This window comes from Panthera uncia, assembly GCF_023721935.1.
Source record: "Panthera uncia isolate 11264 chromosome A3 unlocalized genomic scaffold, Puncia_PCG_1.0 HiC_scaffold_12, whole genome shotgun sequence".
In the NCBI taxonomy this organism is placed as follows: domain Eukaryota; kingdom Metazoa; phylum Chordata; class Mammalia; order Carnivora; family Felidae; genus Panthera; species Panthera uncia.
In genome coordinates this window covers 21,842,279-21,859,626 of record NW_026057579.1, presented here as the reverse complement: position 1 = coordinate 21,859,626, position 17,348 = coordinate 21,842,279, and the positions used below count along the sequence as shown (strand labels likewise).

Below are 17,348 nucleotides of genomic sequence, written 5' to 3'. Positions count from 1 at the left end.
ACCGGAAGCCCCGAGGAGCAAGGAGAATTTGGAGGACCTACAAGGGCAAGCATATTTGCTGTGGTCTCCCTCCCTCCACTCCAGAGCCTCAGTCTGTCTATCCCCGGCCCCTGGCCCAGGTCCAAAAGCTCACAAGCCCAATACAGATAACAGATCTGCTCCCCCTGTGAAAAGTAAGCTTGGAAGACCTGACCTGGCTTTGCAGAGGAGGTGAAGGAGGCATTGCATGGAGTTCACCTCTGAGAGATGTTGGTGGCACGGCTGGGCGTGTATGAGCCTGTGATGCCCGTGAGGATGGTGGAGTGGAGTGTGGAGCCCATCCCAGCAAGTCATGCCTGCCCATGGGTTGGACGGAAGGAAGGATCTGCTCTTTGAGAGAGCGGAGTCCCTGAAGTGGCTGCAGGAGTAGGAAACGTGCACTGTTGACACAGTGACTCTCAGCGACTTCCAAGGAGCTGTTCTCTGGCCCGGCCGAGGTCAGCCTAAGTTCCCTCCCCCTCTTCCTTCTCTACAAGGCTTGGCCATCTCCCTGCCCAGTTTAGAGCCTGCCTGCCCTGTATGGCTTCCTTGGGAGAGGCCACCCGCCCATAGGGATTGTCCGTGTGACCACCTCATAGGAGCCCCAGTTGACCGTGTGCCCCTGGGAGACTGATTGCCTCACCTTTGTTGATTTACCCCTAAGGGCCTAAACCAGCGCTGAGCACATTGCACAGTTTGAGCAAGTGAGCCCCAGAGAAGGGAAATGACATCTAAGCCTTACCAGTCAGGGGCAGAGCAGGAACTGGAATCCCAAATCCTAGAATGTGGGAAAAGCATCATGAACAGCTTGGGGAGGGGCGGGAGCAACAGGTCTAAGTGAGGGGTTGTTGCCTGTGAATCTAGTGCTATTTCAAGCTCTCCTGGGTGCAAAAGTGCAAACCCCGTGGAGTATTCTCTCTGTGTTGGTTATTGTCATGTGGAAGTAGGGATTATTCCCTAAAATGTGTGGCTCAATAAGGGGTCCCTTCACCAGGGTGTGAAATAACCATGCATCCAAATCTGAGCCACAAAGGATGATCTTTGTTCCATGTTTTTTCCTACATACCAGACACACTTTTTTCCAGGACACTAAACTGTGTGTTCATCTTCCATCTCTGGGCTTTGTGGTCTTTAGTGAAAGCCCAGCCTGTATTTGGCTCCCAAGCATTGTCTGTTCCCTCCCAGTTCTCTTCCCTGTCTCTCCCCCAGCCTGGGTTTATGTTTCGCCTCTGCCTAGCTACGAACCTCACAGCCTGGTTTGTCTTGGGGAAAACGTATCCTTGGAGTATGTGTCTGGGCACTGGGGTGGGGTTGGCAAGATGGTGGCATGAAAACTGTTCTTTGCCTTTCTTCTGATCAGGAAACCAAAAAGAAAAATACAACACACTTTTTGGGGGATTGAGAACAAAGTTTCTAAAGTGACTTTACCATGAGTTTGGATATTGAGAGAATTGTTAATTAAGAAGAAAAATTTTGTTAATTAAAGGAAATCAAGCACATGTTATATATGCACTATGATGTCAAGTATTTAAAACCAAAAAGAACATAGATTAAAAAGGCTAAAAATATACCATAATGTTAACAGTGATCATTTTTCTACTTTAAAATTCTCTGGAGTTTTAAAATGATCAGCATATTTTTTATAACGGGAAAAATAAAAATTCATCTAACAGGGGGAAAGAAATTTAACTACACTAATAAGGTTAATTTTTGCCACCCACCACCCCTACGGTGAGCAATATTGTGTCCATGCCCACACTAACACTGATGAAAATGTGAAAAAGACAAGCCATAATGTGGAATAAATTTTTCAACAACCAGCTTTATAGGGAGGAAGGAATTGAATCATTTCATATAATTCCATATAACATCTCCCTCACAGCGAATATCAGACTTGCCTTAAGTGAACAATTCTGTCAGGGTTATGTTCCATCCAGTGGCTCCTGCAGGATCCAAGACTGGGGTGGTGGGGGGCAGTGGGGAGAGGGGTGGCTTTCTAAAGGTAGCTGATGAAACAGGCTTCAAACCCTAAAAGCCTGCCTTGTTGAATGTGGTGCCTGCCTTCTCCACTAACTATGCCCCCAAGTGGTCACTGGTACCTGTAAATTGCATCCAGCAAAAAGGTTGCAATTACCAGATCTTGGACCACGGGGTTTACAGTTTGATGATGGTGATGGTGATGATGATGATGACGACGATGCTACATATCCAAAAAGCAGTGAGAAAGGGAAGAAGAAATGCAGTGTGTGTGTGTGTGTGTGTGTGTGTGTGTGTGTGTGTGTTTGGAAAGCAAGATAGGGAAGCATTTTCTGAATGTTTACCTTCCCCCACATCCCTCCAGAAAGTGTGTGTGTGTGTGTGTGTGTGTTTCCAGAAGAGGCGGGGTGACCGTGAGCATAGCCCTCCCAAGAATTCCAGAGACTTTGCTCTTCTTCCTCGGGAGCTCTCCCCAAGTCTTGCACAGCCTGCTTCTCTGCAGCAGCACTTCTGTGATAGTCTCCTTGGCAGTCTTCCAAAGACTGTAAGTGTACAGAGAATTGTGTTTTAATAGAAGGCTTTACCTCTGATACAGATTTAAAATGAGAAAGAAACTTTCTGTTCCTCAGCCAGAGCGAAATGCATTTTGCTTCTTGTGAAATGCTGGTGATTACAAGCTCATCTTACATAATTTTATTATTTTCAATTGCTGCCTGTCAATGTCAGGTGATGGTTTCCTGGGAGCAGAAAGGAGGCAGATTCTGGGTGATGATAAAAAAAAAAAGTCACCCAGTCATTAGCACATCGTACAGAAGTTTAGAAAGGAGAATAATTTTCTTTGTGATGATGCTGTTTAAGATATTCAGAACTTGCATACCTAAGTTAGACATGCAGAAGTGAATTGAGTACTCTTTAATGGCCCTTTAGAAAATGTATTTTCACTTTAACAAAGGGCTGGTGTTTGGGATTAAAAAAAAATCTTCATATCTAATGAAGGAATTCTCTTGAATAGCCACATTTTCAGAAATCTTTGACACTGTCGAGGTGGTCCACAGTCACGCCCACAAGAGGGCATTTTCTCATCAACTACTGGAAAAAACGATTTGTTTCCCAAAGAGAAGCTGAGAGGCCTGGAGGGAGGAGAGTGTTCATCAGAAGCAGGAGATGGAGAAAAGCTTGCAATTGAGTTGTATGTAGGTTTCTACTTACTCTGTCCTGCCAGCGCGCGAGCCAGTGCTACCGGCCCGGAATTCTGCCCACTGTGTTTACTCACCGTGTTGTTAATGTCTTACTCCCAGAATGACTGGGAACCAAAGGAAAACCTTTACAAGAGTCTCCTCCAGATAGGAGATACCACGTGCTAGCATGTAGCTAGGATTAAGTCCTAGAACTGGTATTACCCATCAGTGACTTAAGTACTCAACTTCATTTTCTGTTATTTTAAGACTCTGACCAAAGTCCCCCAGTATAGTGACCCTGTACCTTCTCTACTTCTAAGTCCCTTCCTTTATTTATTGAACGAACATTTATTGGGCACCTATTGTGTGTCAACATTGAGCCTGGCTAAGACCCTATTTTCATGGAACATACATTCTCGATAGGAAAGTTAGCGTAAAAACAAAAACAAATACATACTAAAGTATTATCTAGATAATTGTAAATGGAATGAGGGAAAATGGGAAAAGGGAAGAGGGAGCTAGCTATTCTAGATTGGGTATTCCTCACTTCTCTGAAGAGTAACAACTAATATTCTAGTTTTGTTATATCAGCACCAATACTATTTGGATGGCAAATCTATATATCTATATCTATATCTATATCTATATCTATATTTTTATACCTATCTATATATCTATATCTATATCTCCTTTAAACTCCCTTCTTTTTTCCAAATAAGTTATTTCAATGTTTACTATTTTATAGACCATGAAACGATGAAACTGGAGAGAATAGCATGGAGTCACCAGTTATTAGTTTATTAAGTAACACATTAAAATTGCCATCTACTCTTTACCCCATCGTTGCAATGAACAGTGAACGTTTTAACACCGAACAGCAGGAAGGACATAATCCCAGAACACAGGAGAGTTGAATACACTTAAATGTTTTGGAAAATTTGCACCATACTCTTGAGTTTTTTCACTTTCTATGGACTATGGGAACTTCATCGTGGCCTGGTTCCTGCTCATAATAATCATCCACCCTTTCCTCAACCACGAGGACCAAACCACAGAAGGTATAGTAATGGCAGCTCTATTGGCACCAGTTCCACAAGCCTGCTCACCTCACAGCCACACATATAAGACATGAATAATGTCTTGCCTGCTCCCCAACCTTGTGCTTCTAGAATACTTGATGGGGGAGTCTGGCCCAACAGCTGTGATGTCCGTAGAGACCTATGTGACTGTTTTCTGAAGTCAGGAGTCAAAGCTTTACTTTGAAGACATGTTTTGGAAGGGTGGAGCTGTATGGGCTAATCAAGGAGGGCTTCATAGAGGAGGTGAGTCTTCAACTTGACCTGAAAGGGTAGATAGGTGTAAGAAAGAGGGTAATGGGATTATAATGGGTGGTTCATTTTTTTTTTAAGTGAATGTGGAACATTTTTTGGTAACAAAAGCAATGCCCAGTGTGTAATATTTTTGAGCATAACAAAGTAAGTAATAATCTCTAAAAGCCTATTGCCTAGAGATGACAACTGTTAATATTTTATCATATTTTCTTCTAGTCTTCTTTTTGTTTGAATTTAAAAAAAATTTTTTTAATGTTTATTTTTGAGAGAGAGAGAGAGCGTGTGCAAGTGGAGGGAAAGAGAAAGAGGGAGACACAGAATGTGAAACAGGCTCCAGGCTTGGAGCTGTCAGCACAGAGCCCGATGTGGAGCTCGAATCCACGAACTGTGAGATCATGACCTGAGCGAAGTCAGATGCTCAACCAACTGAGCCACCCAGGCACCCCTTTTGTTTTGCATTTGCACAGTAGCTGGGGCCATGCTGCAGATGAAATTTTGCATCTTGTTTTTTTACGTTAGAACGTTTTCCCATATCCTTAAAATTGATTCTTAAACATCACTTCTTAATGCTCCATAGTATTCAATCATGCCTGCGATCTTGTTTATTCAGCCATTTCCATCAGGTGTATTTTTTTCTACTATAGCACTCTGGTGGGTAGTCTTGTGTATCATTTTGGTTCATAATCTTGGTGTCAGATCTGACAAGGCCCAGCTCTGAGGGTAACATGAGGCCCATCACTCCCAGGGCCTCTGTCCCACGGAGATAATACCACCAGCCTCATGGGGTGGTTATGAGAGATACAGAGAATGTTTTGGATAGAGTTCTAGAAATAGAATTACCAAGGTTTGAGCTCCTAAAAATTATATAACTTGCCAATTATAAGAGTAATGTTCTTTATGGAAATTTTTAACAAAAAGAAAAACCATGGCTAATCTTATCACTAAGACATACAAACAATTAACATTTTAGAATTATTTGTTACTTTTAGCAGAATTGGTGTTATATATATATGTATAATTTTATCTCCTACATTTTTTCCCTCTTAACCCTATACTGATTTTTTCTTGTCATTACATATTCAGAAACATGATCTGAAAAGGCTATATTTCATTCCATCCCATTATAGTAATGTGCCATCTTCTATTTAACTAACTTCTTATTGTCAGATATTCAGACAATTCAGTTACTATTTGCTATAATAAATAACATTGCAATCAGATATTGTTGAACATAAATATCTGTAGACGTTTTGGATTATTTCTTTAGGATTAACTCCTGGAACTGGTATTATCAAATCAAAGGTCAGGGAACACACTGAAGACGTTGATCTGTATTGCCACATCGTCCCCAGAAAGCCCATGCTGTTTTGCTTTCCCATAAATAGCCCATGAGCACCCATTTTACCCTACTCTTACCTGTTATAATTTTTAAAAATATCTTCGTCTGTTGGATAGGTGAGTCATGGTATCCCATGGTCTCAATCTGTGCTCCCTTAATTACCAGTAGGCTGGAGCATTTGTTTCTATGTTTATTGACATTCCTGTCCTTTGCCTGTTTTTCTATTTATATTCATCTTTTTCTTATTGATTTGTAAGAGCTCTTTATGCATAAGAGGATATTAACCTTTTGTTGTAATGTTAGAAATATATTTCCCAGTGTCATTTTTTTTTAATTTTTTTTTTTTCAACGTTTTTTATTTATTTTTGGGACAGAGAGAGACAGAGCATGAACGGGGGAGGGGCAGAGAGAGGGAGACACAGAATCGGAAACAGGCTCCAGGCTCCGAGCCATCAGCCCAGAGCCTGACGCGGGGCTCGAACTCACGGACCGCGAGATCGTGACCCGGCTGAAGTCGGACGCTTAACCGACTGCGCCACCCAGGCGCCCCGATTTTTTTTTTTTTTAATTCATTTATGGTTTCTTGGTTGTATAGAAGCCTTTAATTTGCTTGTCCTCCTATTTATAAGCCTTTTTCACTTCGATGTTTATTCTTGTCATTATGCTTCGAAAATCCTTCCCTACCCTGGCTTTCCCTGTCTCTTCATTTAACATTCTCTCCTGTTTGTTTCATGATTTCATTTTACCGATTCAACTTTTTATCCAGTTCTAAGCCATCTCGTTTTAAGACAGAAGATAGGAATTTAACTTTTTTCCTAGTAGTTACATAATTCTTGCAATTTTGTTTATTGGATGATCTTTCTTCCTGCCTGCCCCCCCCCCCCCCCCCCCCCCCCCCCCCAGTTTGAAATGCTACCTCTCTCATACACTGAATTCTTGCATAGGCTAGGATTTGTTTCCAGGCCACTTCTTCTCTTCCATATTTTTTCCATCTGACTGAATGCTACATCACATCGTTTTAACTATAGAAACTTTTATATGATGTTTAAAAACTGGTAATACAGATCATCTTCATTAATGTTATTTTCCAAAATATTTTTAGCTACTGTCTCTGACACATCTAATAGCCCAGGTGAACTTTAGAATCATTTCTTTCTACCAAGCTAAAAAAAAAAAAAAAAAAAAAAAAATCTAGACTTTTTTTTTTCATGCTATCCATATAAATTAGATGATGCCCATAAATTGGTTTATAAAGAATTGACATCCTGACTACAATATTGAGTCTTCTCATTCAGGAACATGCCATTCCTTTGCTCTGTGTGTGTGTTTATTTAAATTTACTTCCATATCTCTCTGTAAACACTCCGTCATATGAGCTCTGCACTGTTCTAGAAACTTCATTCCTAGATGCTACTTATAGTTAGACTAAGTTGTATTTTCTAATGAGTTACTACTGACAAATAAGAAAGCTGTGAGTTCTTATGGGTGGGTTTTGTATCTTGCCAGCTTACTGAGTTTTCTTACAGATAGAACTTTTCCAAGGCTTTCAAAACATGCTAATCATTTTACCAAACGTACGTACAACCGGTAGTGTCTGGGGGAGCTTATATTATCATTTTTAAGAATCTTGATTCATTTGGAGGAAAATGGCATCTCATTGTATTTCACATGCCATTTCAGTGAAGTTTCTTCCTGGCTTTAAGTCTGAATCCCAGCAATAGCATTTATTTGTGGCACACAGTCAGCACCCAGCCCCTTCTGCAGCAACAGGCAGCTGTGGGGTCTCTGATGTGCTACGGGGCACCCTCGTCAGGTGGGAGCTTGAGGCCCACAGTCCCGCCTTATGGGGAGGGTGGCTGGGGAACCACAAAGAATGATGGAGGAGCCACCTCTGAACACTTGTCCCAGACTCACTGGGTAGAGTTTGCTGCTGCTGACATTAGGTTTAATTACACCCAGATGTACACTCACAGCTGGAAAAACCTGAGAGTCAAGAAACAGCTGGACACCACTTGCCACATTGTTGAGCCATGATGCACACTCAAGACTTCCATTCACCACTGCAAAGACAACCCCTCAAAGTGAGCAAAATAGGAAGAGAGGCTGACCAGAAACATAAGCGTAGTATCTAGGCACTTTGTTCTCAGCAGCTGTGCTGGGCTCGCGTTACATTGCCATCTTCCCAAATTAAGGCCTTCTATCAGTTATGGGAAAGGAAGGATTTCTCCCATCCTGATTCTCCCTAGCATATGGCTGTGGTGGGGGCGGAATCTCCCCACATCCCCACACAGACGGCTTGTGAACGTACCGATGCTGTGCGTTTCCTCTGTTGGACGAACGACTCATCTTCTACTCTTTGATTTGTATGCCAGTTTGGGAAGGTTGTTTTTCACCCACTTGAAAATCTTCCTCAGAAGGAATATGTTGCCATCAGCAAGCCCTCTATGTTGTAACTTGTCTCCTATGAAACCAGACTGTAAGGCGATGCGTCTTCCCTCAGTAAAACCGAAACCCATTATTCGTGGTTCAACAAATCTCGGAGGGCCTTCTGTGTGCCAGGCATCGTGTTTGGTGTTGGAGCCTGACAGTGAGCAGAAACATGGCTGGCTCTTTCCCTCAAGGAACTTACGGTCTAGTTGGGGAGACACGATGATCGGAGAGTTCAGACAAAAGCCATACTGTGCTGTTACAGGGAGCCTTGCCTCATCTTGGCCTCAGGAATTTCAAGGAACAGTTGACATGAGTATTTAAAGGGAGGCTGAGCTGGGGCAGGGGAGGGGATGATGCATGGTGGGTGGAGGGCACAGGTGTGCTGTAACCCCATATCGGAGACAGTACGGCACATTCAAAGAATGGAGAGAAGGTCAGGGAGGCTGAGGTTGAGAAAGCAAGAGGGAGCGTGGTCCCAGAGGAGACCAGAAAATTGGGCAGGGAAAGACCTGTCAGCCATACACAGAATCTTTATCTTTATTGCAAGAACACTGAGTGACTTGGACAGTGTTAAAGCAAGGGAATGGCATTCTGAAATGATGGCAGAGACCACCACTTGGGGGCCTACTGATGAGTACCGAGGAAGAATATGGGGCACAGTTGCAGGACGATTGCCAGAGCCCGGGTGAGTGTTGGTGGCAGCAGTGGAGACTTCCATGACGTTGCAGATGGTGGGAAGTACATATGTTTGAGACACTTAAAACATGGAGTCATCAGGCCTTGGTGGTGGTTTGGGTGTGGGGAAGTAAAGGAGATCCAAGGACTGGGGTACTTCGGGGTCATGGAGTAACCAGCTCACCCAGGAATCTGCTTGGAGTTCGTCAATGGTTGAGGAATTTCAGAGAAGGAATAGAAACAAATCCATGCCATTGTTCTGAGTTTGGGTCCCAAACAGTGTTCATGATTCCTGAACTAGGCCCCAAACAGCTTTTTATTGCATTCCCAGCCCTGTGGGGGGGGGGGGGGGGCAGAGGAAAAGGAGGAGAGGAGTCACGAGTTTTGTTGGTGATAAGGCAGTGGGGTCAGCATCACCAGCCTGTGGACTGTAGCACTGACCAGATCCGAACTGCCCTCCAAAGCTGGAAAGAGGCCACACGTCTGCCCATCACTGCCTTGAGGGAAAAAGGCCTGCAGCCCCCAGAGCTGGGATGAGAGTCAGAGGCATGCGGAGATTGTTGTGAACCAGAAGCATCTGGGACCCTTCTGAGGACCTGAGCCTGGATGAAAGTGTTTCATGGGTTCTTTCAGGAGGTAATCATCCTGCATCTGGTGAAGGGACAAGGTGGTGGGTACCAGTCCTGGGCCACTGCGTGAGCACATGCCCAGGTCTCTTCTGCTCAAGGGTCAAAGGCAGTGCTGCAGAACTCTTCCTCTGGGTCTGATGAAGCTGACTGGATCCACATGATGCTCCAAGGATGTTCCCAGCCAGAGCGCCCTTTCACAAATGGAGAAATGGCAGGCTGTGGGCCTGTCAGGGGAGATGGCTAGTTCGTGCTGGTTCAGGCATCCTTCTCCTTCTGCATCTGACTACTTGACTGTTTCCAAGTCACCTTTAATGTTGCAAACCACTGCTTGTCACCTTGCCAAATTCCTGTACTCTTACTTAAGCATGATTCACGCACTGGATGTTTTTGACATTTGAAGATTACTTGGTTCTTTGGGCAATTTTCTTGTTTGCCTTCAAGAAAATGCCTGCAGTTCTCCATTTCATTTGGGGAAAGGTGAGGCCCAGGATGCATACGATGAACCGGTTGAACCACAGGGTGTTGAGCCTGGTGAACTGGGGTGGGGCAAAGCTGGAAGGCTTTTGCTACTAAACAGATCAAGGCAACTCCTTGGCCCCACATTAGGGATCATTTGTAAGTCAGAATCATTCATTTACACAATCACAGTGGCTCTGAGTTGATCAAATGAGGCCACCTCCATGCAGAAGCCAACCATGGGACCAGCATGGGAACTTGGCATTCAAGGTCCTCAGTTTGTCCCTAGCCCCCTCCCTCTCTTCCTCATAGGTCAAGGTGAGGCTTGGGTGCCCTGCTGTGGGGCAGGCCAGCCTCAGCCAAAGAGGTAGTGAACTGGAGGCAAGTCTCCGGTAAACAGCCAGGTAATTTCACTTCACAAATGATCAGAGAAGAGGCGGCGGCTCTCACAGATGTCTGCAAACCCCATGCCTCAGCCCCTCGGCCCTCCCAGCCATGGTGTTCCTCGGATGGAGTCCACTCCATTAAAGCACCGGAAAACAGGACCCTTGAAGACGGGAGAAAGGATTAGGGATAATTTCATTTCAGAAGAAGGAGGCTGAGGAGGGACTTAATTGTCTTTGAAGGATGCTCCTGAGGAGCACAGAGATGAGCCGTTCTCCATCTCACCAAGAGAGAGGAGACAAAGTGGATCTCAAAGGAGCGAGCAAAGTTTCCGGCCGGCCCCCTGCCTGCAGGGTGCAGGGAGACTGGGCAGGCAGGGTGGGCCGTTCTGGAGGGCCTTGCCAGCAGATGTGTTTGCTCTCCGGATGCTGTGGGACAAGGCGATAGCTCAGTTCTTCCTTCGAAAGAAAATGTTTAAAAAACAAGGAATTAACGGAGACAGTAAGACCATGAGACCTCAGGAGTTGGAGAGCTCTCCGAGGGCTGAGAGAACTGGGCTGCAGGAGGGCTGGAGAGATGAGCCGAACTTTTAAATGCAGAAAACAAGAGGCGAGGAGCAGATAGCAATATGAATAAAGATGAGAAGTGGGGATATGTGGCCTGCATCCTGCAGATGGGGGTGGGGAACTATCTTAGCTGAAGTCCAGAGTTCCTAGAGGGAGAGCAGGAGGCAGAGATGGGGCTGGAGAGGTCGGTTTTAACGTTTTACCACTGGGCAGCAGGGACCCCCTGGTGATGCTTCAGCAAAGGGTGCAACCCGCGGTGAGGCTCCTGGTTCTGGTCTCTAACCCCTTGAGGGTAGGGAAGCAGAATAGCGCAGTCCCCAATTCCAGTCTACGGGTCCCTCCCTGCCCGACACAGACTGGTCTGCATCAAAAGAAAAGGATAGATCCTGTGTGGTGATTTTTTCATAGAACTAAATGCATTCCATGTAAAGTGTCGTCCCTTCTGAGATTACGTACTATCAGACAAGATGCTAAGGAGGCAACAGAAACCAATTTTGGTTGAGGCAGAAAAGAAGTTTATTAAAAGGTCATAAGGCAGCCCAGTGTCGCCAGGAGAGTGGATGAAGAGCCAGGTTCAGAGACCACACAGCCAGGAATGACAACCAGTTGTGCCCAGATCTGAGCCAGCAAGGACCCCACTGCTGCCCTGTTGGGCCAGACCCCAAGTTTGTCCCGCCAGCACCACCAGCCCCAAACAATGGCTGCTGCTACTGCCGTGACCCTGTATCATCTCCGCTTCCTGGCATCACTGGCTTCTGATTAAAAGTGTGTGTCTGTGGGTCTGATGGGTGGACTGAGGGAGGCTAAGTGTGTTTGCCATTTCTCAGACACAGGATGGAGATCCAGGTGTGACAGCCAAATGGAATGACAGGAGCTTCTGTGTCTCTTTCTTCCTCGAATGCAGGTGCACGCGTATCTGTGTGCATGTGTGTGTCAAAAATGTTTTTTCCTTTTGTGAAGCGAAGGTGATCATTGGCCGTTTAAAACATTAGCATTAATTGGACAAAAAAAGAAGTTGGCAACCTATTATTCGTCCCCAGATGTTTTGGAGGTTTAGTAGTCTGTGAAACCCACAAAACCAAGAACATGGGTTCTGACAATGCACTCAGGTGACAGACAGCCGTGTCCAAATCCCAGGCCGGCCACTTACTAGCCGAGTGGGTTGGTGCGAGTGACATAAAGATTTCTAGGCCCCATTTTCTTATATGTACAATAAAGGTAATAATCTTCCCTTCTCCAGGTGGGGGTGAGCAGTAAATAAGAACACATGGGTAAAGTGCATAATTAATGGCCAATAAGGAATTGGTGATACTACTAGGTTGACGGATCAAAATTGACCTGAACAGCTTTCTAGACACAGATCCAAAATAATCCCGGACACCTGAGAATCTGCTCTCGTGCCTGCTGGAGGTACACCGTCACAGTCATAGGCATCAGAGGACATCCTTAACCCCAGGGTAGCCTCATTTATTTCTTCTCTGCTCACACCTGGCGGCTGGAAGGAGGCTGTTGTGTTGCAGACACTGAAGGAGCCCAGGTTCAGAAGCCCTGGGCCCACAGAGCCCCACTATCACAAACACAGCCAGCCACCCCAGGCCCTACCCTGTGGAGGCATTCGGTATCTCTCTCTCCTTCTGTAGCCTTTGTCAGGATGGACAGGATGGGCTCTCTTACCCTCTCCAGCGGCTTGCCTCAGTCTCCGCATTTGGCAAAAGTCCAGTGAGCTGGTGGCAGACCCCAGACTCCAGTTCAGGCTTTGTTCATGCAAACGTAAGAGGTGCTTGGTAGACTCACAGGGTTAGAAGGACCTCAGTCCTCCACTGCCTGTGAGGTACACATCACCCTGTCTTTGAGATGTTCCCGACTCTCAGTCAATAACACCCCATAGATCAGTTGTCTATGCATTTATTGAAACACTTCCTGAGTTTGCTTTTTTTTTTTTTAATCCACTGTGGTCTGTCAGGAGTCACGAGTGTCTCAGTACATTGCCAGCAATGCACATAGTGACCCTCCTGGCTAGGTTCACTTTTCCTCCCCCTCCCGGGGCTCCATCTCTGTTCTCCCTGTACTTATTCTCCTTGAGTCAGGATCTGAACTCCCAGAAACAGTGGTTCCTAAATCCGTACCTTCAGCACAGCCCCCGTGGCTGACCGTGAGACCCATAAAACCCAGAGCCTCTTCCCTGGATACCTCTTTATTTCATCCCTCTGACTACGGCCCTTCTTCCCCATCCCACCTCCGGATCTCTTCCTTCTTGGTCTTTGTGTCCACCCACCCTGCGTGGGATGGAGTGGGCATGGGCTCTGTTAGGACCCCCTTGGGAGGATGTATCCTAAGTCTGGCACTCCCATTTGGGTCTGGGCCTGGGGGCAGGTCCCTTCCACAAGTAACCTATGGCCTGTAGAGGGACTCGGGAAGCTCCGAGGGAGCCAGAAGATCTAATGCTTCAGTTTGGAAATGTTAGACTTCAGCATGATTTAGTGCCCTGACATTTCTGAGCTAGTTTACAGTAATCAGGCATTTGTTAATGTTCACTTTCTCCTCCACAGACTGTTGCTGACACAGGAAGTTTCTTTGTTGATTAGATTTCAGCCTGTGCTAAACAGTAACCAGTGTGGGGTAGTGGGGAAAGCTGAACTCCAGAAGCTACTTTACCATCTTCAGGGGACACCTGCACTGTCACTTACTACCTTTGTTAGCAACTTAAACCTCTGAGCCTCAGCTGTTTCACCTGTGAAATAAGGCTAACCATACCCTCCTCTTTAGTGTTGTGATAAAGATTAAAAGGAGAAAGAATGCAGAACACTGTGCTTGATTCATAATATGTGCTTAATAAATATTTATACCGTTTTAATTGTCCCTCAGTACCCATGTTAATCTGGCACGTTGGAACATTTGTTTCCAGATGTGCCTGATGATATGTTTTCAGTGTAAAGGAATAGATCTGAATGGGCTTCCTTCTCTAGGGTTGAAAGACTACCGGCTCTGTCCCCTGCCCTGTCACATTCCACATCAGTATTTTTAGAACCTGGAGCTGCCAACTACAAATACTTGCAAATTGTCCTACTAACTAAATGAAAATGGGTGGAGTCAGGAACCAGGTTTCTAGATTCCCAGGCCAGTATTATTCACCCAAAAAGAAGAGCTTCACTGAAGTGTAATTTGTGATTTGAAATTTTGACCCTGCACATCCTTGAACCTACCTTGGCGCAAGCTCAGTCTTATCTTTCTTCTGGCTTTCTCACATTTTTGCCATGTCTGGAGTGAGGGAAGGCCAAGGCTGGGTGAAAACCCCCGTCTTTCCAGGTGCTCCCCTTGTCATGACCTGCTGGGAGGTCTGCTCGCCCACACTTTCTCGGGGAGCCCAGCCTGGGCCCATAGGTGGATCTTTGCCACCCTTGGGACAGGGACCCCCTTCCCTGTCTCTGTCGCGCTGTGCTTGGTGAGAGCCAAGAAGCCTGCCCTGGACTTGAGAGCAAGGAGGCTGGCAGTGTCCCGGGAGGGCCCCCAGAGGCCGTTCTTCCTGTGGCTCCAGGGAACAGCCCATCTCCGGGACTCTCTTAGAGCACACAGCTGATTTATGTCCTTTTAATCATTTTGGACTTGGACGTTTTATGTTATTTTCAGGGAGTGTTCTCAATCTCATTCTAAAAATATGTCTTCGTTCTATTCAGAATAGATTTTTAATTGCCCTTTCCCTGAAAAATGTTGAGCAAAATTAGTCTTCAGGATACCGGGGCCTTAGTGAGGAGTCCGGTTTTCTGTTCCGCGCTCGAGGCGGCACATTTGAGCGGAGTTGAAGTGGCTCGGGTTCAGGCTGCATGTCGGGGGGTGAGGGGGCGGCCAGTTTCTGTGCGTTGACGTCTTCTCCTTCACGATGTGCTTGTACCGGCTCCGAGGTCGTCTGTGGAGAGGAAAGGATCTGGGGCCCCTCCATCATTCCAGGACCGCGCTCCTCGTCCCAGCTGGCTTTTGACCACCTGGGTGACTTTGTGCAACTCCCTTCTTCTCTGCGAGCCTCAGGGGCCTCCTATGTAACACGTGCTAGGTCAGCACCTTCCCCTTCTGTTCCCCTCACGGGACACGGGCAGAATAAAATATCTTCCCACACGCAGAGAGGCGGGCTACTCGCGGTGACTGGCCTGGCGGCTCTGGCTGCCCCAGGGACCGAGGGGCTGTATGGCCGCACACGGTAGCCATCGCCTCGGCTCACCATCGGGGTGCCCTGGGCCAGATGACCTTGAAGAGGCCCGCCAGCTCTGAATGTGTCCTCTCCCGTCCACTCCTGCCCCCTGACCCTCATGGACTCCCCCACACTATGAAATGAAAAGCCAAGTCAGCTATTTGAAGCTCTCCAGGGTTGGAACAGACCCAGCATTTCGGTTGCCCCTCAATACCCAGCGTCCTGCCTTCCTTGCTGCCCCCCAACTGATGGCGTTACTGCTGCCTCTCGCCCTCCCAGCTCCAAGGGTCAGAGGCTCACTTAGGGGAGGCAGAATCCCAGGGGAACTCAAGACCTGCCAGCTGCAAGGATCAGATCTTTCAGTTGGTATCCTTGGGCGCAGCGAGGGGGCCTTCACGCATCTTCGTCTCTGGCTCCGCCCACAGAGCCACTGCTGCCCTCGGTCCCCGGCCTCGCCTTTCTGATCTTTCTTTTCTTCCTGCAATCTGCTGGTGCAGACTGTGTGCTTTCTGGCGAGAGTTCCGCAGGCAGGGCGTCCAGCGGGCCTAGCCAATCGGCCAGAGTGCTTTGTGGCAGCACATCTCCACGGAAAGCCTGTCGCGCTGTGTATTGACTGCCTTTTGGTCTTGGTCGAGGGCCCGTCTGGAGTCCTGTGTCCACCTGTTCCTCCAGGAATGGCTGCAGGGGCCACATCCCCCAGCAGGGTGGCGTGCATAGAACTCCACCTCCGGCCCCCCACCCGCCTAAGCCCTAGCCAAGCTTCACATCCCAGCGTAGACTCCGGGCCCCACAAAGCCCGTCCGTTTCACATTCTCCTTCAGTCCTCGGCAAAAACCGTGCAGAGGTGGGCCTGGGCCCTGATTCGGATGCCTTCCTTAGCACGTCCTCACAATAACCCTCTGGGAAGTAGGCAGCCCTGTACTCCCTCGTTACAGAGAGGGAATCAGGCTCCAAGAGGCCCGATGGCTCCCTCAGTAGGACAGCCAAGGTGCGAGTCCACCCTGTGACCCCAACATTCTTTCCATCCTATTCCAGGGCCTCGGAACCCCTAGGGATTCGATGTCTGTTGTACAGTAGACACCTGTTGGGGCCCGTTTTGTGCCGTCTCTTGGGGTGGTCTGTGTGGTCGTGATCTCTGCTTGGTCCACTGCTGAAGCGATGTCTGCTTCTCTCCCCGACAGGTTGACACAGGGAGGGCAAGATGGGGGCACCTCAGGGTTCACTGTGCAATGCAGGTGAACGGAGCTCAGATTCTCAGCAGTCGCCGCCTCTGCTCTTGACCCCTGCCTAAGCTGCCTTCTTCCTGGGGGAAGAAGTGACGGATTCCTGGTACACAGTACATTCTTCTTGTCCTGAATGTTAGGGAGAAAGTTCTAGATGAGTGTGAGTGTGTGTGTATGTCTTTGTATATCCATGTCTGTCCCTGTGTGTGTCTCTGTGTGTTTGTCTCTGTGTGTCTGTGTCTGTGTGTGTCTGTGACACAGTATGTGTATCTGTGTGTGTGTGTGTTTGTGTGTCTCTGTGTGTACTTCTGTGTCTGAGTGTGTCTTTGTGTATCTATATCTAGTTCTCTAGGTCTGTGTGTCCGTAAGTATGTGTCATTGTGTGTCTGTTAATGTGTCTGTGTGTCTCTGTGTGTGTCTTTCCATGTCTGTGTGTATGTCTCTGTGTCCGTGTGTGTGTTGTGTGTGTCTCTGTGTGTATGTCTATATGTCTGTGTGTTTGTATGTTATGTCTGTGTCTTTGTGTGTTTTGTCTGTGTTGTGTCTCTGTATTTCTAAGTATGTGTTGTATATGTGTCTGTGTGTCTGTGTTTGTGTTTCTTTATGTGTCTGTGTTTGTGTGTTTCTGTGTGTGTGTTGTGTGCATGTGTGTTTCTGTGTTGTGTGTCTTCATGTTTCTGTATGTTGTGCATGTTGTGTGTCTGGGGATTGTGTGTCTCTGTGTTGTATGTGTGTCTGTGTTGTATGTGCTATGTGTCTCTGTGTATGTGTGTCTGTGTGGTGTGTGTATGTCTGTGTGGTGTGTGTGTGTGTCTGGGTGCTGTGTCTATCTGGTGTGTGTCTGTGTGTGTCTATGTGGTGTGTGTGTGTATGTCTGTGTGAGGTATGTGTGTCTGTGTGGTGTGTCTATGTGGTGTGTGTGTGTATGTCTGTGTGAGGTATGTGTGTCTGTGTGGTGT

General features: G+C 46.9%; 1 protein-coding gene across 1 annotated transcript in view; it reads left to right on the top strand.

The window, feature by feature from the left end:
• The window catches only part of LOC125937806 (kelch-like protein 29), a 253,204-nt gene that overhangs the window by 14,333 nt on the left and 221,523 nt on the right, over positions 1-17,348 (top strand). The gene's annotated exons all lie outside the window — the stretch shown is intronic.